Genomic DNA, 23,590 nt, shown 5'->3' with positions numbered 1-23,590 from the left:
CCTATTCAGAAATGGGGGTAGGGGTGGGGGTGGGGGGAAGATACAGAATTAACGTTAAAATAGTAACATCAGCCTGCAGTGATTCACCAGCGTGTTTATCTTTGGAGGGCTAAATTAAGTAGAACATTCTGGCGACATTTTTTTTCTTTATTCTAACAGCATTCTTTCTCCCTTTTAAAAACAAGAACAACAAAACAAGCTCTGGTCCTCTTCATGAAAGCCTAATGCAGAACTCTGCTCCCTTGAACTCTGGATAAAGTTTGAAATTTGTAATTTAAAATGTGAATGCCAAAATAACATACATGTGGAACTTTATAGTTACCATTGCCTGTCAAGGTCCCCTGTGATGTTAGCTTTGGGCACACCTTACAGCTTGCTCTGTGCAAGTGTGAACTAAAAATATGTTGGCTCATCAGTCATTTGAGTCTGGAAACATTTAAATAATTAAGCTCCAAAGCCAGTCAGTACCACAGAATGCTATGACCCCAGAGATGTCCTGAGCCCTGAGGGTTCCACATCAAAAGATTATAAAAATATCCCCTAGCCCCAAGTAAACGTGGCATAAAACCCCTCTATCTAGTAAATGTAGCACAAAACCATTTCGTTTCATGCCAGATAAAGCTAGAATATCAGAAGCCCATCACCGACCCTCCTTTTTTTCCCGCCTAATTAGCCTTTCCTGTGTCACTTGACATCCTTACCCTTGTTCATGTATATTTCAGTGTCCATCATCTAATTGGACTTCTTACTGAGCGACATCATTCTTTGTCCGTCTATATTTTGCATCAAATGCGTCACACCTTATAAAGGCTTCTAAATGTGTTCTTACTATAGGATTCTAAAATTGGCTTGCTTCTGAAAACCTGAATTGAAAATGTAACAGAAAAAAAGACCAGTTTTAGGAAGCTGTACGTTATTCTTAAAATCATTATGTAATAGTCTTCCTTTCAGAACTTCTTCCCCTCAGTCCCTAAATGAGGTGTTTGCAAATAAAGTCCGCTAAAACCAGCAGACTGGAAAAAGAGAGCCCCAAGTCAAATGTCCCTACAGACAGAATTCTCGCTACTGACAGCCTGGTGAGTGGGAGCACCCAGGGACCCGTGCTGTACTGTAGCGGCCCAGCACAGTGCCCCTGCACTGGAGCAGGGGCCGAGCCTTTCCTGCCCAGAAGAGCAGGCTGTTGGCACTAGATGGGTTGGCGGCTGGCTCCAGAGAAAGCGTGCATGCTGGTCTGCTGGATCTGGCCAAGGCCAGTGCCAAGGCGGAAGCCCACGCCTGCTCCCCGGCCATCATCATCAAGTCAAGGGCTTTTCCTACTTTCCTTCCCCTGAGATAGCACCCAGATCCACTTAGAAGAAAATTAGAGGGGTTCACCCTGATATTCACTGCTGCCCTTTCCACAATAGCCAGGACATGGAAGCAACATAGAAGTCCATCAACAGAGGGATGGATAAAGAAGATGTGGTACATATATACACAGTAGAATATCACTCAGCCATACAAAGGAGCATAATAATGCCACTTTGCCATGACATGGATGAAGGCAGAGATTGTCATACAGAGTGAAAGAAGTCAGATAGAGAAATATTATATAATATTGATTATATGTGAAATCCAGAAAAATGGTACAGATGAACTCATTTGCAAAGCAGAAATAGTCACAGATGTAGAAAACAAACTTACAGTTACCAAGGGGGGATGGAGGAGAGGGGTGAATTGGGAGATTGGGATCGACATATAAACATTACTGTATATAAAATAGATAACTAATGAGAAGCTACTGTGTAGCACAGGGAACTCTACTCAGTGAGACCTAAGTGGGAAGGAAATCTAAAAAAGAGTAGGTACATGTATATGCATAACTGATTCACTTTGCTGCACAAGCATGCATGTTAAGTTGCTTCAGTCGTGTCCAAATCTGTGCAACCCATTGGACTGTAACCCGCCAGGCTTCTCTGTCCATGGGATTCTCCAGGCATGAATACTGGAGTGGGTTGCCATGCCCTTCTCCAGCGGAATCTTCTCGACCCAGGGATCGAACTTGGGTCTCCTGCATTGCAAATGGTCTCTTTATCAACTGAGCAACCAGGGAAGCCCAGCAGAATTAACATAATATTGTAAAGCAATTATACCCCAATCTAAAAAGAGAGAGAGAAGGGAATTAGAGGCGTTCAGTCTATGCCAATCCCTGGGTATTGTTTCTATATCCCAGTGAATATTTTCATCGGTTCTAAACACAGGCATTTGTGTTTGAATGGGATTTTCAGTTGGCACTGTCCTAGAAAGAGGGCAGCATTTCCCTATATTGTGAGAGAGGGGTAAGTGGAGAGGCCAAGGGGGTCTGGGGCAGGCTCCTCATGCCTGGGTCTGAGCGTGGCATTGGGGGCACATCTTCACTCCTCCCGGCCTCCCCGGGAAGGCCTTCATCCCACCTGGCCCTCACTGGTTTTGCACAGAGGCCCTCGGAGGTCACCACTGAGTCCTTCCTAAACATACAGCCTCCACGGGTCTGTGGCTTCTCTGTGGCCCGTACATGCTGCTCTGGGTGCCTGGAAACCTTCTGCTTTTTTCACATGATTCTGGGCCAGGGAGAGGCTGCCCCGGGCCCTGCTGGCCTCACCAGCTCATTCTTGGCTCTCGTGGGGGCAGGGAGCTTGGTGACACTCTCCGGCAAGTGGCCCAGAACACCAAGCAGATGTTTCTTTTTCTTTCTCAGCAGGCTTCATGCAAGGTCCCTCCAGAGTGTCCTAAATGTGTCTCCGTCTGTCTGCCTCGGTGATTATCCTCAAGGAATTCTTTCCAGCCTTTTATCTTATGCCAGGCCCAGGCTTTGGAAACTCAGAAGTCAAGAATTGACCTCACTGGCCTCTGCCTTCGGCTGTCACCCTTTCCTAAAGAAGTGAAGGCAGAATGCCCCAGCTGCCTGCACCAAAGCCGATGTTGCAAGGCACAAAGAGTTACAGGAAAAAAGAAAAAGAAAAATCTGCTACTATTTCAAAATACTATCTCCAAAACATACACAAAATTAACATAAGAAATGCTGTCCTTCATCTACTAATATGATGACATTGGCCAATCAGCCGTAGGATATAGATGAATTTTTCTGGGAACAGGAATGGATTTGTTCCACTTTGTCCATGGCCTCAGCTCACCCACCTGGTGGCCAGCACATGCCCTGGCAAGTTGCCCCTCTGGGTCCTGGGGACAGGATGAGCCCACACAATGGAACAACTGTATTCACCCACACCAAGACATCGTAACACTGTTCTCGCAACCAGTCTTCCCACAGTAACCTTAGCATATAAGACACAAGGTTCTTTCTTTCTTAGATCTTCAGAAATAGCATATAAGACAGCTTGTTCCTATAACTGACAAAATAAGCAAACACACAAATAAGTAAATAAATAGAAAGCCGTTGAACTCCCAGAGTGCATGTACACCTAAAAGGCTTACTAAATGGTCTTTGCTTGGGGGTATTTCCTTCCTTTCTGTCTTCAATAGCACCCACTTGTGATCATAGATGTCTACTGACTGTGCAATCCAGAATACTGTAATTAGCTTTCTAACACCGATTTCCTATTAAGGTACATAAATAACAAGAGGGAGGTGAAATGCTAGGCTCCTCTTGAATAGTGTCTTAAAATAACAGAAGGAAGCAACCACATGCTGATAGATGTTGGCTCCAAAAGTACATTTAAAGTCAGAGACTGGGATTTGCTGCAGAACAGTTCAACCGGAAGCTCATCAGGACTCGCGTGAAAACAACAATGATCCTATGAACGTGGATCCTTCACCCTCAAAGTGGTGAGTTCCTGGAAGGAATCAGCAGCACGTGAAAAGTTTTTATGATAATAAGACCAAGTACAGGAAAGATGCCACAGTAAAAATCAGGTTTGTAAAAGGCCTGTAGATTTAAATGAACATCAGCCCACCCAAAATTCCAATTCTTATGTAAATCTTATTTAGTTTCAAGTAAGTACATTTCCTTTAATCACTTAAATACCGGTAACTATTTTTAAACTCTGTCATCATGAGTTTTAATTGTTGAGCACAGAGTTTTAGTGACTATGCTAAGTCACTTCAGTCGTGTCGACTCTGTGCGACCCCATAGACAGCAGCCCACCAGGCTCCCCGTCCCTGGGATTCTCCAGGCAAGAACGCTGGAGTGGGTTGCCTGAAATAACCTGGGCATGGTTATTATATTTTTAAACAGATCATTGGATTAGATTACAAACACTTTGTTTAGGAATTTCCTATCTACTTTGGTGAGTGAGAGTCATTTGTATTTTCCCTTCTGGCTTTAGAATGAGCTGAGCTGTGTTTCACTATTTTCTGTAATATGAAATAGCTTGTGTAAGATTAGTGTTAAGAGCTGAAATGTGTTCCCCAAATGCATATATTGAAGTTCTAGCCCCTAATACCTCAGAATATAACTGATTTGGCTATAGGACCTCTAAAGAGGTGATTAAGTTAAAATGAGGCCCTTGGCATGGGCCTTAATCCAATCTGACCAGTGTCCTTATAAGAAGAGGAGATTTGGACATAAAGAGACACCAGGGATGTTCACACATAGAGAGAAAATGTCTTGTAAGGACACAGCAAGAAGGAAGCCATCTGCAAGCCAAGGTTGAGAGGCCTTAGAAGACATCAATTCTGCTCACACCTTTATCTTGGTCTTCTAGCTTCCAGACTTGTGAGGAGATAGATTTCTGTTTAAGACACCTGGTCTACGGTGTTTTGTTACAGCAGCCTTACCAGACATACAATTAGAATGACTTGTTCCTTGAAAGTTGAGTTGAACTCACTAGTTAAAAGCTTTTGGGTCCAGTGAAACATTTTGATCACTGATTTAAATTAGTTAATAGTTTCAGGACTTTTCAATTTTCTAGTTTTTCTTGAGCCAGTTTTGGCAAGTTAAATGTATGTTTCACCTATTTTTAAGGATGTGTGTTCATTTGCTCAGTCATGTCCAACTCTTTGGGATTTCCAGGTGGCGCTAGTGGTAAAGAACCTGCCTGCCAATGCTGGAGATGTAAGAGATGTGGGTTTGATCCCTGGGTCAGTCAGGAAGATCCCCTGAAGGAGGAAATGGCAGCCCACTCCAATATTCTTGCCTGGAAAAATCCCATAGACAGAGCAGCCTGGTCGGCCATGGTCCACAGGGCTGCAAAGAGTTGGACATGACTGAAGCAACTTGGCACGTCCAACTCTCTGTGACCCCATGGACCGTAGCTTGCCAGGCTCTCCTGTCTATGGAATTTTCCAGGCAAGAATACTGGAGTGGGTTGCCATTTTCTACTCCAAGGGATCTTCGTGACCCCGGGATCGAACCCATTTCTCATGTGTCTCCTGCGTGGGCAGGCAGATTCTTAACCACTCTACCACCTGGAAAGCCCATTTTCAAGGTTATAGAAATCAAACTGTTTATTCCATCCTCTTGCTACCTTTTAATCTGTGCAACCTCCATAGATATATTCTTTTTCATTTCTACTACTGTTTATTGGGTATTTCTTCTCTCACTCATGGATATTCCCAGGTATGTCATTTCTATTAGTCTCTTCACAGAGTGAACCTTTGGTTTTATTGATGCTTGTATATTTGTTTCTGTTTCATGAATTCTCATATTTACCTTTATTATTTCCTTCCTTCGGCTTTCTTTGGGTTGATTCTGGGAAAGTCTTACTCTGAGAACTGACATTTGGGATATCGAGTATAAGTCAGTGGTTTTCAAACTCTGCTGTGCTGAAGACCCTGGGATATTCTTCGGGAGAGGGGTTGTTGTCTCAGAGGCTACCATCCAGAGCTCCTCTCTCCTACCCACTCCAGTTGCCACCAAGAAAGCTCAGCTGTTTTCATCAAAGTAACTCTGGGGACTCCCTGGTGGTCACGTATGTGGACTCCGCACCCACTGCAGGAAGTACAGGTTTGATTCCTGGTCAGGAAGCTAAGATCCCTCAAGCTGCATGGCAAGGCCAAAAAAAAAAAAAAAAAATCAACTTTGCTCTATTTTTATCAATCTTACATGTAGAATTTCCATAAAATTTTGGGGGGGGGGGAAGGTTGCATCTTCTAAAAAATAAGATAGTTTTTAAAAGTTTGAAGGCTACAGAAGAATTGAGACAAGGAAGTGTATTTCTAGTACTTATAGATACACATATTCCTATTGACAATGCAGTGAGTTAATATTAAAGTACCAATTTATAACTAGGGAAATCTCCCCACATTTGTCAATGCCAGAACCCTTCTAAATTGAGATCCTGTAATTCTATCTGTACTTACAAGATCAATGACCTTAAGTATAAAAGGCTTTGGAAGATCCTTCACAGGCCAGCAGTGTTTAGAATTTGTGCTGAGTATTAGCTAATTTTTTACTCTAAATATCCCTTCAGGTAAAGTTCTATGAGATGGATGAAAGAATAGTATTTCTCAATTTCAAAATAGACAATTTTCTTGCTTTCAAGTATTGCATTAGTTTGCTGAATATGTCTATGAAAAACTCTCCCAGCTTTTTCCTCATCTCCGGACTTAATCTTTTAATCTTGCATGAGTTGTTAACAAGCTTTCGGTAAATTAGCCTGTTGTAGATCACTGCCATAAACAGTGAGAGATGAGTTAATAACATCAGATTGTATTTTTAGTGTAAAAATTTGGATAATGTTAAGTAATTTAATATATGCCTTTGATTCCACAAGTAGAAATAATTTATGGGCTTATCTATATGATTTGGCATAAATAGTCTATAAATGTTTCTCTTATGTCTGTATCACATTTTATTGTCAAAAATTAATGTGATGGGTTCTTAGAAAAACAAGTTAAAAATTAAAACACCATAGAACAGTACTGAGTCTTAGCTACAGCTCTCCTTTTTTTACACTTGCAGATAAGTAATTTGATTTCAAATTAATAATTATTATCATGTCTTTCTACCATGGCAAATAGATGATTACCTGCCTTCATGCAATTGATGTGGATTTCACAAACCAGGAGCAGTAATTAGCTGAACCTGCTAGCTAATTACCATCAGGAGAAAAAAAAAGACTCAACAATAAAAAAATCTCAACTGATGGTTTAGACAATCTTTAATATTGTAGTAATGGTGCTAAACACCATTAAATACGGGCATCCTTTCAGAGTTTGGGAGGAAGATACGTTTCAGCTAAAGACTTCCCTGGTAGCTCAGTTGGTAAAGAACCTGTCTGCAATGCAGGAGACCTGGGTTCGATTCCTAGGTTGGGAAGATCCCCTGGAGGAGGGCATGGCAACCCACTCCAGTATTCTTGCCTGGGAAATCCCATGGACAGAGGATCCTGGCAGAGCACAGTCCATGGGGGTCACAAACAGTCAGACATGACTAAGCAACTAAACTACCACCATGTTTGAGCTAAAGAAGTACAATGGACCCATGGCAGGTCTCACAATTAGACAAACTGTGGTTCCTCTGAGCTATTTTATGCCCTTAAAATTACCCAAAATAAGAACTTCTTTTCCACTCTGTACAATACAGAAGGCACAGTTCTCATCCAAGCATATGATAAATGGGTTTCCAAGGTTTATGTTCTAACAAAAAAAAATAATCTGTCCTTTCCATGAAGTGCTAGCTGCTGCTAAGTCGCTTCAGTCGTGTCCGACTCTGTGTGACCCCATAGAGGGCAGCCCACCAGGCTCCCCCGTCCCTGGGATTCTCCAGGCAAGAACACTGGAGTGGGTTGCCATTTCCTTCTCCAATGCATGAAAGTGAAAAGTGAAAAAAGTGAAGTTGCTCAGTCGTGTTCAACTTAGCGACACCATGGACTGCAGCCTACCAGGCTCCTCTGTCCATGGGATTTTTCCATGCAAGAGTACTGGAGAAGGGTGCCATCGCCTTCTCCGGAAGTGCTAGCAGTCCCAGCTTAATGCCCTGCTTTTGGGCTCATCAAATATACTGGACATTGGTTCCCTGGCCATAGCTACCTTGCATCAAATTACATAAGAAGCCTCATTCTTCCACATCATTTTGAGGGGTTTGGGCCAGAGTCACTCACATTCACCCACAATCATTTGTTGAGCATCTATGAGGTGTCAAGCCTGGTGACAATCAGGAAAGACTGTCCTCACGAAGCTTGCTTTCTAGTCCTGGCTGGTTTTCTTCAGATTCCAGCATTCCCAAGACAATGCCTTCAGCCTCTGCACTGCCCCCTGAGCTTCAGGGCACCCCTGGAGTATGCTGCTTGGTAGGGGCTCTAAGGACTCTGATTCTGAATCCAATCCCGCCCTCCCTAAGCCCGAGGTCAGCAGTGAACCTAGTTCCCTCTTTCCCATGCATTGTCTTTTTCCTATCTGGTATCTCAGTTTCTACTTTCAACAGAGACTTTTGCCTGGGCTAAATCATTCTCACCCTGACTTGAAAGTCAGCTTCCAATCCCTTCTTACTGGCTGGAATCCAGCTCCAACAGACAGACCAGCTTCCTGACAAGGACCACTTAGCCGAGCTTCCAAAGTCCCCCCCCAGCCCCCAACCCCTGTCCATTTCCGGTCACAAGGCTCTGCCTGTATCTGAGTGCAGATGCAGTTCTACCCAGCTGAGCCCCACTCTCAGTCCCTGCAGCCCATTAAGATTCTTCCACCGGTTTCCCTTGGTTCCCGGGTCGAACATGGGAGCCTGGTCCTGCCCATCTACCCTGCCTTAATTGCTGATTAGACACTCATGTGTTTCCCCTACTAGAGTTATGACAGCCAAGCCTAGAGAGCTGAGCTTCCTTCATGTGGACCAGACAAATTAGGCTTTTGATGTTTAGAGGAGAAAGCCAGCATCTTCCTTTCCACGGCATCCTGTCAGTCGTACATTCTTCTCTCCCTTGGGGCTGGGGTCCTAGTCTTTATCACCCGTCCATTACTCTGGTCCCAAAGAAAGAAACTCCTCCCCCCAGCTCAGCTGCTCCCTCTCACCCTGGACTCACCCCTCCCAGGGAGCCGTGGTGGATATGATCAGCTAGAGTCTGACAGTCTCTGGGTGAGCAGTGCACATTTGTTTATTTCTTACATTGAGAGGTAGAGATTGGCCAAGGTTTGTTGAATAATTGCATCAAGCCCTATACATCGTTTGAACCTCTTAAGTCCTTCCAGGATGGATGAAATGCTGCCTTAGTGTCTCCGGGGAATATCATCAAGTAAAGCCAGCAGGTTTTGGTGCCATAACTAGAGGTCACATGATGCTTCACTTGTGTCAGAATGGAATGCTTATTCCATTCTTTACCCTTTTCCCTTCAAAACTCAGGACTTGATCTTCCCTTTAAGTCGTTGCTGGGACCAACTTTTGTTGTACAAGAGAGGGATCTGGATGCCTCATCCAGCACCCTGAGATTCAACATCAAGTCACTTTTCCATTCATCTCTCTTCGTATCTTGAATTTTCTGGTCCCAGCAATCATCACTTAACTGCTGTGATCCCAAAAGCCGATCCATCTGAACACAAGTTCTAATAGTTGGTCTTGAGGCCAAACCTCTTTCTTAATTATATCCTTATTACTGTAATTTCCAGAGCTGGTAATTCCATTTTGCTAGTTCTCCACCCAATGGTTTTGAATCTGAGTCTAGAAGCGTGTGTACTTAGCACATGTTACACGCAAAATAATCATTAATTGGTCAATTGATTTAAAAATACCTGGGCTACTATAATAGATGGTAGGCATCAAACCCAGAGAAAGACTTAGAGTAGCCAGAATTCACTCAAATAAGGACTTCTGGGATTCACTCAAGTGAGAACTAAAAGGTGTTAATTTCTACTGTACCATGAAGTGATTCAGCACTTATACATACTTTTTCATATTCTCCTCCATTATGGTTTATCACAGGATTATTTTTTTTTTTTTACTTTTTATTTTATATCTGAGTATACTTGATTTAACATGTTGTGTTAGTTTCAGGTGTACAACAAAGTGATTCAGCTATACACATACATGTATCTATTCTTTCTCAATCTTTTCCCAATTAGATTGTTACAGAATATTGAGATGAGTTCCCTGTGCTATTCAATAGGTCCTTACTGGTTATCCATTTTAAATATAGCAGTGTGTACATGACATTCCCAAACCTCTTAACTACTGAGTGAAGTTAGTTATATGCGGAATCCAAAAAAAAAAAAAAGATACAAATGAACTTATTTACAAACCAGAAACAGACTCACAGACTTAGAGAACAAAAGTAAGGTTACCAGGATGGAAGGGAATGGGGGAGGGACAGTTACAGACTATGTGCTACTGATTCAGTGCTGCCTCTCTACCTTGGCACCATGCCTGGCACCCAGGATACTCTTTACAGTGTGATACAGGAATGGATTTACAGATGGCACGCACTGTCAGACGACTCCCTGAAGCTGCCTGTCTCCCTGCCGGCCAATTAGCTCTCCTCCTCCAAGATTTCCCACTGTCAGGCTGTGCCAAACTGCTCTGAACCACAGCCACCTCCTCCGACCTTCCATCCTTCCGACAATGTTAACTGTGAAGCAGAACCACGCTCTGTGGTTGTGGTCATAACCTCTGGAAGCTGTGTGCTGTCAGCCCGCTGAACTGCCCGAAACTTCAGTATAATGTGCATGCCTCCCACCTCACCCCCAGCCCCTCGTTCCCCCACCACATTGCCGTGGCACAGACAACTGGGCTGAGTCCAACTGTGCACACCTGGTTGGCACCAGGAACAATTCAACAGTCTCCCCCAAAGGATCTTCTCTAGCCTCCATGTCTTCTATTTCTTCAACTGATCCTCATGGAACACAATTTCAGATTTCAGGATTCTAATTTGCATCTTCTAAATTAATTTTCTTCTATATGACATTCCTATGGTGTCATATGCCAGACTGAACACTACAGATACGATTCTTTTGTAACAACCATCAATCTCCATCCACAAACATTGCTAGGTTCCAGGTGCTTGTGATAGGCCAGCAGATAATAAATTTCTTGCTAGCAAGGGCAGGGTTTAACTACTTTACTCTCTGCATGTGTGCTAAGTCTCTTCAGTCACGTCTGACTCTTTGCCACGCTATGGACTGCAGCCTGCCAGGCTCCTCTGTCCATGGGATTCTCCAGTCAAGAATACTGGAGTGGGTTGCATGCCCACATCTCCTATGTCTCCTGCATTGGCAGGCAGGTTCTTTACCACTGGTGCCACCTGGGAAGCCCGCTTTACTTTCTATCTCACAGCTATTGCAGTGCTGGGCTCCTGGCCACAATCACTGTTACATGGAAAGGAAGAGAGAAGACAACAGTCTGTTTCCCAAACAAAGTAGGAGCTGCGAGTAGGTGTGATGGCGCTGTTGCAAAGCTGGCACTAGGGGAGTGGGACATCAGGTTAAGGAATAATAAGAGCCGTAGACTCATCAAGCTGTTTGAGGAAGCCCATCTCTCCTTTGGGCTTCTCTCGTGGCTCAGAGGTTAAAGCGTCTGCCTGCAATGCAGGAGACCCGGGTTCAATCCCTGGGTCAGGAAGATCCTCTGGAGAAGGAAATGGCAATGCACTCCAGTATTCTTGCCTAGGAAATCCCATGGACGCAGGAGTCTGGTGGCCTGCAGTCCACGGGGTCACAAAGAGTTGGACACGACTGAGCCACTTCACTTCACTTCATCCCTCCTATAAATTCTTAGGTAAACTGGGTCTAGGGAAATTCCTGCAATTCAAAAAATCAAACCTTCTAAGTGAAATTCCTTTTCCAAATAAACAAGTTGAGGATGATAATAACAAGTTGAGGATGAATGATAAACTTCAACTCTCATCCTGAACCACCCCTAGAGCATACACAGGGTCCAGAAAGCCTGACTCTGCCAACAGCTGTTCCCTTAAGATGGGCCTTGCTGTCAGAAGCCACTGACAGGCCTATAGGCTGGATGCTGCTATGGAACATTCAGTCCACAGAATGATCCATGATCAAAATAAAAATTTGCATGAGAAAAACATCCAAAAAGATCCATAACCATGTCTGAATATATAACTGATGGTACAGAGTCACTCTCAGAAAGAAAAGACAACCCACCCTTCTCCAAGGAGCCCGTTAATACCAAAGAATGGGGTTGCTTTGCTTGGAATGAGAGGTGCTTAGATTTTCATGACTGCTATCTTTTTTCCGTGAAGGAAAAACTGCTTACAAAATATCCTCAACCCCTCACCCCAGGTTTGACTAAACTACTAAAAACAGAAGCTAACATTTTAGGATAGTTCCTAAGTGCCCAGTAGTGAGCTAAACTTATAACCCTCACAACAACTCTGTAATGAAGGTACTATTATTAGACCCATTCTACAGATGAGAAAATTGAGTCAGAAAGATGTACCAACTTACCTAGGATTACACGACTAGTATGGAGTACAGTTCAGTTGGTATTTGAAGAGAGGCAACTGGATGACAAAGCTCACACGTAACGACGATGCTCACTGTGCCCCACTAAGCGCCACAGTAAAAATATGTCTTTTATATCCTGCCAGTCTCTTTGGCTTATTTGATCCACATGAAAATCTCCTTGAGGTCAGGAATCATGTCTTTTAAAAATGTGTATCCATAACCTTTAGCAGTGTTTGAAAAGTATTAAGTTTCTAATTCAATCAACACTTGAACCAGCAATCCTAGTCCTGGACATATATCTGGAGAAAATCATAATTTCAAAAGATATATGTACTCCAAAGTTCACTACAGCATTCCTTACAACAGCCAGGACATGGAGGCAACCTAAGTGTCCATCAATAGAGGACTAGATAAAGATGTCATACAATGGAATATTACCCAGCCACAACAAAAAGGGAAATAATGCCATTTGAGGCAACATGGATGGACCTAGAGATTGTCATTCTGAGTAAGTCATACAAAGACAAACATCATATGATATTGCTTATATGTGGAATCTTAAAAAAAAATGGTGCATATGAAGTTACAAAACAGAAATAGAGTCATGGATGTAAAAAACAAACTTATGGTTACCACGGAAAGGGGGATGAATAAATTGGGAGATTGGAATTGACATATACACACCACTATATATAACATAGATAACTAACAAGAACCTGCTTATAACAGCTACTCCATACTCTGTAATGACCTATATGGGAAAAGAATCTAAGAAAGAGTGGATTATTTATATATGTGTAAGCGATCCACTTTGCTGTACAGCACAGAATATTGTAAATCAACTCTACTCCAATAAAAATTAATTAAAAAACAAAATTAAATCAAAAATTTTTAAAAAATCAACATCTGTTGAATGAATGAATCAAGTTGTACCACCACACAGATTTGAATCTACTCCTGTCCACCTTAGGTAGGACTCACTGCCTTCCAGTGAAGAAAGAGGTGCCTCATAGCTGTGTTATCGCCAGTTCCATAGTGCTTGTATTCTACAGACCTCTTTTCATAAGTTCTTGCCAAATTCCCTCCTTCTGTGATTAAGCAAAGTGCAAACATAGCATTTCATCACTTGGCAACTTTAGGATAATCTCTGAGAGTGTAAACCAATGTTCTACCAATCTCAAAAGTGAGAAAGGGTTGCGTTTTCTTTACAGGTCGTTCTGTGCAGATACAATCTGAAGATAGCTGCTAGCAGGCATTTCTGTAATCCACCTTTATGTGATATGACAAGTGCTTTCACTAGCTCAATCACTGTTTAATAAAAAAATATTCAATTTTCTGGACTCCTAGAGACAGAAGGACTGCAAAGGAATGTTCTCTATTGCTACTATGAGTCATGGTGAAATCATTGGTAACTAAGTGGCCCATATTTTGGCTCTTATGGGGTAAATAGACGATACAAAATTACATTCAAAGACAGGAACAGAAATTTACTAACTCCCAAGTTCTCTGAGTTTCATACTCAAAATAGAAAGATTCAGTACAGTGTTTCTAATTCAAGTGTGTGAATTCTGACTGCATGTTTTAAGTGCATCAGGGTTAGAAATTAGTCTATGCGAACAAACCAGTATTTTTATACTTAAATTCTTTGTAGACTTTTCTCTTTTAATACAGCTGAATCCTTCAACAAATTCTGGCAAGGCTAATCATTTTCCTATGCCCTTTCTGCCACTGCTAAATACATCAAATACCTATTTAAACAGTGTAAAATATTTTTATTTAGCTAAATAATTTAGAGAGCTGAACCCTGCCATATTTGGCAGGCATTTTTTGATTTTGCTTTTATTTCTAAATGTTATATTGTAAGCACATACTCATGTCACTAAAACTGTTGACGAATATGAATAATACCCTATAATTTCTATCATTTACTTACTTGTTATCCTATTCTTGAATATGAAGGATATCCAAGTTTTTTTTTTTACTATTATAAGTAACACTATGATAATATCATCATACATCCATATCTGATCCTTCTTTGGTAAAAACTTGCAAGGAATCAAGTTGTTAAATAGAAGATAATGAATGTTCTTGAGGTTTTTCAGTAAACAGCCAAATTGTGTTCCAGTTACCTGCCACGGCATCAAATTACCAGCTTTCTCTGCCCCTGCTGGTATCTACTGTTTGTATCTGATAATTAGAAATCTAATTTTATGTCATATTATATTCTTTCTGTCTCCCTCTCTTTGTGGCTCATTTCTTAGCGTGTTGTTACTGTGGTTTGTGAGTGCACGGTCAGCTCAGAATCACGGGAATGGTGTAAGCTTGGACTGAGGTTCCACTTCCAGAAAGAGTTTGCTCTGGATTGTGCCAGTACCCCAGTGGGGTTCCAATCTGGAACAAATTTATTTGTTTGCCTAAATAAGTGGCATAAATTCTAGGCCCAACTTACACGAGGATGGGACTATGGTTATAAAATTTTACAGGTGGTCTTTTTCTGTCCACAGCCTAAGAGGAAACAGGTAAATTTCCTTGTGTGCTCAGTCACTCAGTCATGTCCAGCTCTTTGTAGCCCCATGGACTGCAGCCCACCAGGCTCCTCTGTCCATGGGATTTTCCAGGCAAGAATACTGCAGTGGGTTGCCATTTCCTCTAGGGGACTTCCTGACCCAGGGATCAAAGTCGTGTCTCCTGCATTGGCAGATGGATTCTTTACCACTGAGCCACCTGGGAAGCCACTGTTAAGTTTCTTTATCCACTTTTAAGTATATATATATATACACACACACACACACACACACACACACATATACTTTTTAAAAATTTATTTTGGCCACACTGTACGGGCATGAGAGATCTTCCCCAAACAGGGATCAAACCCTTGCCTCCTGCAATGGAATCTCAGAGTCTTAACCACAAGGGAAGCCCTCCTTATTCCTTTTAATGACAATTTTTTCCCTCTAACTTTCCCTCCTACTAAGGGTAAAACTCTTTGTTTAGGATCTATGTGATACACCTAGGCATTAAAACCCAAGGCTCAGGTGCCAGTTCCCAGGAGACTGCCTTGCCATCCCTGTGTCTAATTGTCTAGATAAACTGTATTAATTTAAAGGGGTCTCGGTGGTCCAGCAGATGAGGGGAGAAAGGCTTGTTACATTCATCTTCACACTCCACCCTTACTTTCCAGGTCAATGAGAGACATCAACTCAGTCAGTAGTAGGACACCAGATGACCTCACCCCTGTCCACCTGGAGACCAGAGAGATTCCCCCAAAGCCTGCAGATGCTAACCAAAGCCCTGAGGTCAGCAGTGGCTTGAGTGCCTGTTTATCATGGTGTTGTCCAACTCCCTCTGGCTTTGGCTCCATAGTTTTGAAATTTCATCTTGACATTTAGAGGGATGTATCTCATTCTGGGCTTCCCTGGTGGCTCAGATAGTAAAGAATCTGCCTGCAATACAGGAGACCTGGGTTTGATCTCTGGGGGAAGATCCCCTGGGGAAGGGAATGGCAACCCACTCAAGTATTCTTGCCTGGGAAATCCCATGGACACAGGTGCCTGGGGGGGCTACAATCCATGGGGTCTCAAGAGTCGGACACGACTTAGTGACTAAAACCAACCAATCAACCATCTCATTCTGACTCCCTGATTTGTAGGTGTTCTGCAATGGAAGAGTATTCAGGGTTATCTCATCTGCCATGTTGCCAGAAGTGGTCCCATCCATCACCTCTAGACCTCCTGTCACCACCCTCTGCCCCATGCTCCAGAGTTGCTGGCATCCTGCTCACCGGTTCTGTCTCCACTCCAAGCCGTCTCATCATCCTGGGCCCTGTCAGCACGGATGTGGGTGACCCATCCAACATCTCAGCCTCCTTAAATTTCTCACTTTTAATGATCTTTACTTTCACCTTCTTTCAGTCACCTACTACGGCCTTTTCCACCACGTCAGTGACACCACCTTTACAAATGTGAATTCCATCACATTCCTCTTGAACCATGATCTCTTATATTTCCAGTTCTCTCATTCAGTTACTTCCTTGACATTTCCTCCAGTATTCCCTTTCCTTCCTGTCCTGTTTACATCCTAGAGTCCATATTTTACACTCTCAGTCCACCCACTTTGCCCAAACACATTTCAGGGGCACCTGCCTGAACAACAACAACAAACTCAGAGAAATGCAACAGTCTGACTTTTTCATACTTTCCCCTTGAGCTTATGCTAAAATCCACATAAACTATGTATATGGTGGCTCTTATATTCAAGTTCTGTCTCTGTATCTAAACTGCTCAGCAATGCTTTTAGGTCTCCATAGTTCATTCTGTCTGCCACGATAGACAACCATCATTGCAAAGCTTCTCCAGGAAACCGTGACTCTCTCCACAGCCCTTAACAAAAGAATTGTCCTCCTACTTCACAGGAGAAATGGACGCCATCAGAGAACTCCTCAGCCTTCCTGCCACCAAATTTCTACCTTACGCCACTGTGGCAGGCAGGCAGCCTTGTAATGGTCCCGCTTCCCAGGCTTCACACTCCTGTACAGTCACCTTCCTTTGAGTGAGGGCTGGGCCAAATGACTCCATTGTAACAAACAGAGTTCAGCGTAAGTGACTGGATATATCACTTCTGAGGGTGATAACAAAGACAGTGACCTTCACCTTGCTGGCCCTCTCTCGCTTTCTCTCGGGTTCACTCTGCCATGTTTCAAGCTGCCCGGTGTAGAGGCCAATGGGGCAGGAATCTGAGGGGCGGAGCTCCAGCCAGCGACCACCCAGGAACTGGGATCCTCAGTCCAATGGCTCACCAAGGCCAAAACCCTGCCAACAGCCTGGTGAGCCAGCTTGAAAACGGATCCTTTATGAGTTGAGGGTGGAGATGCTACAGTCCTGGTACATACCTCGATTGCAATTTCAGAGACTCTCTGAGTCAGAAGACTCAGCTAAGATGCCTGGATTCCTGACCACAGACATAATCACCGCATTGTTTGAGGCAGCTACATCTTGGGGTAATTTGTTGTCACACAGCAACAGATGAGGAATACACACACCCACTCAGCCTTCCTGCCCTTGTGGCAGTGGGAAAGGTGCATCTCCCAGCCTGGGAACATTCCATCACCTGTGGGAGAGGCCCTTTTCCTTCTCCTGCTCCCAGGTCCTAGTCTGTCCCCCACAAACAAGCTCCTCCTCCAAGATCTCGCCTGCTGTGTGGGCTCCTCCCGCCTTCTCATCACACGTGTCTACACGCCTCCTTTAAGAGTAGAACCTAAGTGAAGACAGGAGCCACGCTGCTCTGGCTCATTGTTGTGCCCACAGTTCCCACCACCATTCTTTGAACATGAAAGACTCTTCATAATAATTTGGTGAATAAAAGTATCAGGAATGGATATTCAAAGAGTTTTTGGAGATAGTGTGTTTCTTTGGTGCGGGTTGGCACTGCCATGTCATTCGTCTTAAATCTTAGAGATGAAAATCTAGTTTGAAACTATACACATGATGGTCATTTGCTGAAATGGGTGCTGTGGCTGCGTTGTTGGTTTTCGTGTTTTGTTTAGGCTGTTTTGTTCAGGCAGCATCTCAGTTCCCCACCAGGGATGGAACCCTGAGCCCCCTGCAGTGGAAGCATGGAGTCTTAACCACCGGACCACCAGGGAATTCCCACACATTTATTTTTTTCAATGAAAAGAATTCTCTCAGCTATACCATTAAATGAAGAGGCCCATATCAGCCTCTTAAGGACAGTTCCTAAGTCCACACGACTACTTTTCAGGGAGTTATAAGAATTTGCTTTAAAAATACTTCAGGAGACAAGAGAGCTGCAGCACGCAGTTCCCTGGTGGGCGCCCAGTAGAATCAGGGCCCAGGGGCTCCAGCAGACACTCTGCAGCCTCAGAGCAAAGACAAGAGAGGAGCATGTCGTAGTATTGGTATATTGTTTTTTTCCTTTTTGGCCATGCCACGTGGCATGAGAGATCTTAGTTCCCCAACCAGGGATGGAATCCATGCTCCCTGCAGTAGAAGCGTGAAGTCTTAACCACTGGACTGCTGGGGAATTCCCTGAATTGTTGTTGATGTTGCTTTCTACTAAAGACAGCCTCCTGCCAAATGAAAATATTCTCCTTCCTTCAACCAGGTCATCTGCTAGCCAATAACGCCCCCTCATGCAAAAATTTTTAAAGCGGGTCTCTTTTCTTCTTGGCATCTTCCCAGGGGGCACAGTGGTAAAGAACTCGCCTGGCAGTGCAGGAGATCCAAGAGACTCAGGTTCGATCCCTGGATCAGGACGATCCCCTAGGGAAGGAAGTGATAACCCTCTCTAGTATTCTGACCTGGAAAGTTCCATGGACAGAGGAGCTTGGCAGGCTATAGTCCATGGAGTCACAAATGAGCACACACAACTGTGAGAGTACAAAAACCTTTTCTTCTTGGCAGCTTCCTAGCTTGGCAAGCAGTGTACAGGCTGGATTTCAGGACACTCTCTCCCCCAGGGCCAATGCTCTCATGCAATGAACGGCCTACACATCCTTACATTGCTACCCTGCTCAACCCTTCATACAGGGAAAAGCCAATTTGTTCTCTGGAGTTCTGGGCTCCCTTGCCTCCCCAAAGAAAGTCAAGGGCCAATAAGAGTTGAATTACATTAGATGATCCAAGAAGTGGGGGGATAGAGAATGCTGCTTTGCATTGAAGAGGGGAAGGGGTAAAGCTGGCTAGGATTTCCCTCCCCTGGGGAAGGCAAGTCTTGGGGCACATCTCCAGCAGCCACAGGGCCCCCCATCCCACATGCAATGACCAGTGAAGGAACAACAGTGATTGTGAGCAGAAGGAGCAGAGAATAAGGCTTCTCCCTCGACTGACCCACAGGAGGGGCAGTGGCCCGGGCAAGCAGTTGACCAAGGCAATCTCCCCGGTGTTGCCAAATCAATGAGGGATGGGGTGTCTTGGACCAGATTAAATTAATGTAAAAAGATAAATAATCAGAATTTACCTGCACAGTATAACATTATATCTGTACCCAGATTCCCGCTAAACCTCCCAAGTATCCCTTATTACTACCTGCACTCCTTAAGCCTTTGCTGAGGTTCTATTTCTGGCTCAGATGGTAAAGAATTCACCTGCAATGTGGGAGACCCAGGTTTGATCCCTGGGTCAGGAAGATACCCTGGAGAAGGGAATGGCTACCCACTCCGGTGTTCTTGTCTGGAGAATCCCCATGGACAGAAGAGCCTGGCGGGCTACAGTCCATGGAGTCACAAAGAGTCAGACACGACTGAGAGACTTTCACTCACTCATTCATTTCGTATTTAAGCTACTTAAATAGGTATTTCAGGGCTCCCCTGAATCTCTCTTCTCTCACTTCCCCTCCACCTATTATATAATTACCAGATTCATCTCTTTACATGAAGACTTTCAGGATATCACTGTGGTACCCAAACATTTTCAACTGCTCCCTACTTATTAGAGGCTGTAACTCCAAGTCATTGCCTGGGTTCAAAGCCTTGCCCAGTAGGATTTCAATGTATACATTCTGTTTCATCTCCCATTCTAACCTGTGATTCCAGCTGAACTGAAAATTCACCTAGAGCTCTCTCCTCTTAATGCCTCTGTCCATCCCATTTCTTCTGGTTGGGATTTTTGACACTTTAAAAAAAAAAATCTTATATAACCTTTAACATATTGATGGTTAAATATTAACATGAAAATTTTCCCTTCTCCCAAATCCTTTCCTAACTCCTTCAGCCCCTAAAGTCTTTCCCCATCTTTTATATTATTTGTGATCACAATTAAATTTTCCTACATCATGCAATAAATTATCTTAAAATGCTGAGGCCCTTGACTATGAATTCATAGGGGCAGGAATAAGAGCAATTGTTTACTATTTTACATCTTAGATCCCCTGGAGTAAGAAATGGCAACCCACTCCAATATTCCTGCCTGGAAAATTCCATGGACAGAGAAGCCTAACAGGCTACAGTCCATGGGACTGCAAATAATCAGACATGACTGAGCATGCATGAACTCTTTAATGTTGCCTAGTATAAGGTTTTGCATATAAGTAAAGTAAAATGATTCATGGATTGAGTCTTCCTTTTACCAGAAGATCCACCATTAACAAAATTCTTTGTGGACTTAAAGTATGACTTTGAAAACAAAAATTTTTTTTGTTACATGCCACTCAACTTCTCACAAAAAAGTTCACTTAAAGTTTAATTGCAAACTCTGAAAAGTGTATTTTAACAAAATTAAAGGATATAAGTACATATCAAAGCTTTTTGTTTTGTGTGTCTCTATATGTATGCACATGTATCACTGAGTTTGAAGTATAGTTTATCTACAACATAACCTGTGGTAGAAAATCTGGCCCTCTGTGAAGAATTTTAGGCTGCTAACTTTAAAAAGAATGAATGTTACCTGTTTCAACTTATGTTTTAAAACCGAAAAGCTGAATAATAGAAATAAACTTCTCACTGGCAGGGCTTTAGGTAATAACGAATACTCTTCTAAAAGTTCATAGACATAAAGTCTGTTAAACATTTTTGCTTTCAAAACAGCTCCTTTTTGAATGAACGGAACTCAGCAAGCTTTCATTTACAGGAATACAAAATTACCCTGTGACTTGTAACATATGTAATCCAGAAAATGTGGGAGAAGGGGCACCCTTTCAGAGCCAGATCAGGAGATCCCAGTGTCATTCATACAGCGGCTTTCCTCACTAGTTACACTCTGGGTGTAATTAAGAGAATCAGGCTTGGGGTGCAAATCTTATCACACAAAGAGCAATCTACTGGGAAGTCACCAAGTTTGGAGACGCTCCATATGTGTGGCCAACATAAAGAAAAGCCCTATGGATAGACAGGTCTTATCATCTACATCAGCTGTGTTGGACACTGATGGAAAAGAGATCCAATTCAGCTCAGAGCATTGGCTTCCTCGGACATATCTCATTCCAAAAACGTGATTATGCCCTATTAACTGAAAACAGGGACCCTTTAAAAGTTCCTACAAACTTTTTAAACAATTGTTCACAGCCTGGACACAGACTCCTTTTTCTAAATTGAAAACAAATGTCCACTTAGAAAGACGCAGTGTACTTAAGAATCAATTGTATTCTGAAAACAATTTACCCCAAGAGGGACTGGCTTTTTATTTTAACAAAACAGTCCAATAACGGTTTTAATAGATTGGAAGATAAATAAACATTAAGTTGTTAAAAACAAAAAGTCACTCATCTAATATTGGTTCTCAAAGACGATAGTATTTTGCAAGAGGAGAAAACTCAAAGAACAGCATTTACAGGTACATCTGTCTTTTCAATAGAAGCTATTAAGTGCAAATAAGTCTCCTCTGTGGCTAACTTTTGCTGATCCGTATAACCATTATGCCATCTAGTGGCTAAACTTCAAACATCAACTAAGGAGAGATTTTTCTGCAAGTCCATCTATCTGAATGCCATCTTTTAAGATGGTGTTTTGAAACTAGTTTATTACTAAGAATATAAAGGACGGATTGTTTATATATGAACTATTCTGCACCATAAAATGTCCACGTGTCTTAGGAAATTAAGATTGGGTTCCCATAAAATGTCACACGAAATATAAAAAAAATTTTCTAAAAAATCACAGGTAAAGATAGGAGTAAGTTAACCAACTTATATTTTAAGACTTTTTGTAAATGACAAGGCTAAGACATCTTATTGAACTGTGGCTAGGAATTACGACATTCATATACTCTACAGTTAAAATGGGGGAAAATACTCGAAGATATAAAGTCAAACATAAAAATAAGAAAATGTATGCAAGAAAATAATTTATTGGTTGGAAATGTTTTCAGAGTTGTCAACGATTGTTTATTTATTCACCTAATTATAGCTCTAAACTATGTTACAAAAGGATATTTTGTTGGAATTAACTAGCCAAGTAAATATTGAGAAATCTAATCTGACCTTTGTATCTAGCCATTCTGTAGAAATAAAGAAAAATCTAGCCAAATTTCACAGGTCCCTATTAAAAGCGTTATTTTTTACATTTGGGAAAGGAGTTTGCTTTTTTGTTAACACCATTCTATTACCGAAAAACAAATGGCGGAAGTCCAGCTGTTAGATTTAGAATTTAAATGCAATATCTGTAGGAGACAGGGCCTCATCGTTCGTGGCTCTTCTCAATATTGCTATTGAAGAGGTCCCGGTTTGAAAAATATTTACATCAAATTTCCAATGCAACCAACTCTAGGAACTGTTGCTTTTTTTAATGTCATTAAAAGAACATAAAAATAATTCGAAATTTTAAACATGTCCTCAAGAATCATTTTATTATGAATACTTATAAATGATTCAACCAAAAGAAAATGCATATGATCATAAAAAGAAATTTCAAGTAAACACATGTCTTTCCTAAGGTGAAAAAATATGTACATAATTTTTAAAAACTGAATTTTATAGGAGTTTATATGTTGAGAGATATAAAAGCCACTTACGGAGCTAAAAGACGATGTAGGCAGATCTCACTGCGTAGCACTTTAGTGTGCTTCACAGACATTGTGTTGTTTTTTTCTTTGTTTTGTTTTATAAAATTGAAGGTTTGTGGCAACTCTGAGTTGAGCAAGTGTATCGATACCATGTTTCCAAAAGAATTTGCTCACTACATGACTCTGGGTCATATTTTGGTGATTCTTGCGATATTTCAAGTGTTTCATTATTCCTATATTTGTAATGATGATCTATGATCAGTGATCTTTGCTGTTACCACTACACTCATTGAAGGCTCTGATGATGGTTAGCATTTTTTAAGCAATAAAGTATTCTAAAATTAAGGCATGTAAACTGGTTTATGTATGTATATATATATAATAATACTATTGAACACTTAATAGTGTGATGCATGCATGCTCAGATGCTCATTTGTATCTGACTCTTTGTGATCCCATGAACTGTAGGCCACCAGGCTCCCCTGTCCATGGAATTTTCCTGGCAAGAATACTGGAAGGGTTGCCATTTCCTCCGCGTGGGGCAATTCCTGACCCAGGAGTCTCACACTTAATACACTGCATTGTAAACATAAAGTGAAAGTGTTGGTTGCTCAGTCGAGCCTGACTCTTTGTGACCCCATGGACTGTAGCCCGCCAGACTCCTCTGTGCATGGAATTCTCCAGAATACTGGAGTGGGTAGCCATTCCCTTCTCCAGGGGATCTTCCCAACCCAGGGATTTATTTTTATTTTTGGCTGTGCTGGGTCTTCGTTGTTATGTGAGCTTTTCTGTAGCTATGGCGAGCAGGGGCTACTCTTTGCTGCCGTGTG

General features: G+C 42.3%; 1 protein-coding gene and 1 long non-coding RNA gene across 5 annotated transcripts in view; one reads left to right on the top strand and one right to left on the bottom strand.

Moving 5' to 3' along the window:
* PHACTR2 (phosphatase and actin regulator 2) overlaps nt 1-23,590 on the bottom strand; it is a 291,343-nt gene that overhangs the window by 228,537 nt on the left and 39,216 nt on the right. The gene's annotated exons all lie outside the window — the stretch shown is intronic.
* LOC129620097 (uncharacterized) lies at nt 4,541-17,677 on the top strand. 3 transcript variants are annotated; one of them, XR_008698372.1, is made up of 4 exons: nt 4,541-4,626; nt 15,491-15,605; nt 15,959-16,145; nt 16,721-17,677. It is a non-coding gene; the product is annotated as an uncharacterized LOC129620097 (long non-coding RNA). The 3 variants fall into 3 exon arrangements; XR_008698370.1 differs by having other exon boundaries at nt 15,959-17,677; XR_008698371.1 differs by lacking the exon at nt 4,541-4,626 and adding an exon at nt 5,232-5,923 and having other exon boundaries at nt 15,959-17,677.

The sequence above is a fragment of the Bubalus kerabau genome, chromosome 9, assembly GCF_029407905.1.
Source record: "Bubalus kerabau isolate K-KA32 ecotype Philippines breed swamp buffalo chromosome 9, PCC_UOA_SB_1v2, whole genome shotgun sequence".
NCBI classification, from domain to species: domain Eukaryota; kingdom Metazoa; phylum Chordata; class Mammalia; order Artiodactyla; family Bovidae; genus Bubalus; species Bubalus kerabau.
Note: the sequence above shows the minus strand (reverse complement) of the source record. Positions and strands in the feature narration are given on the sequence as shown.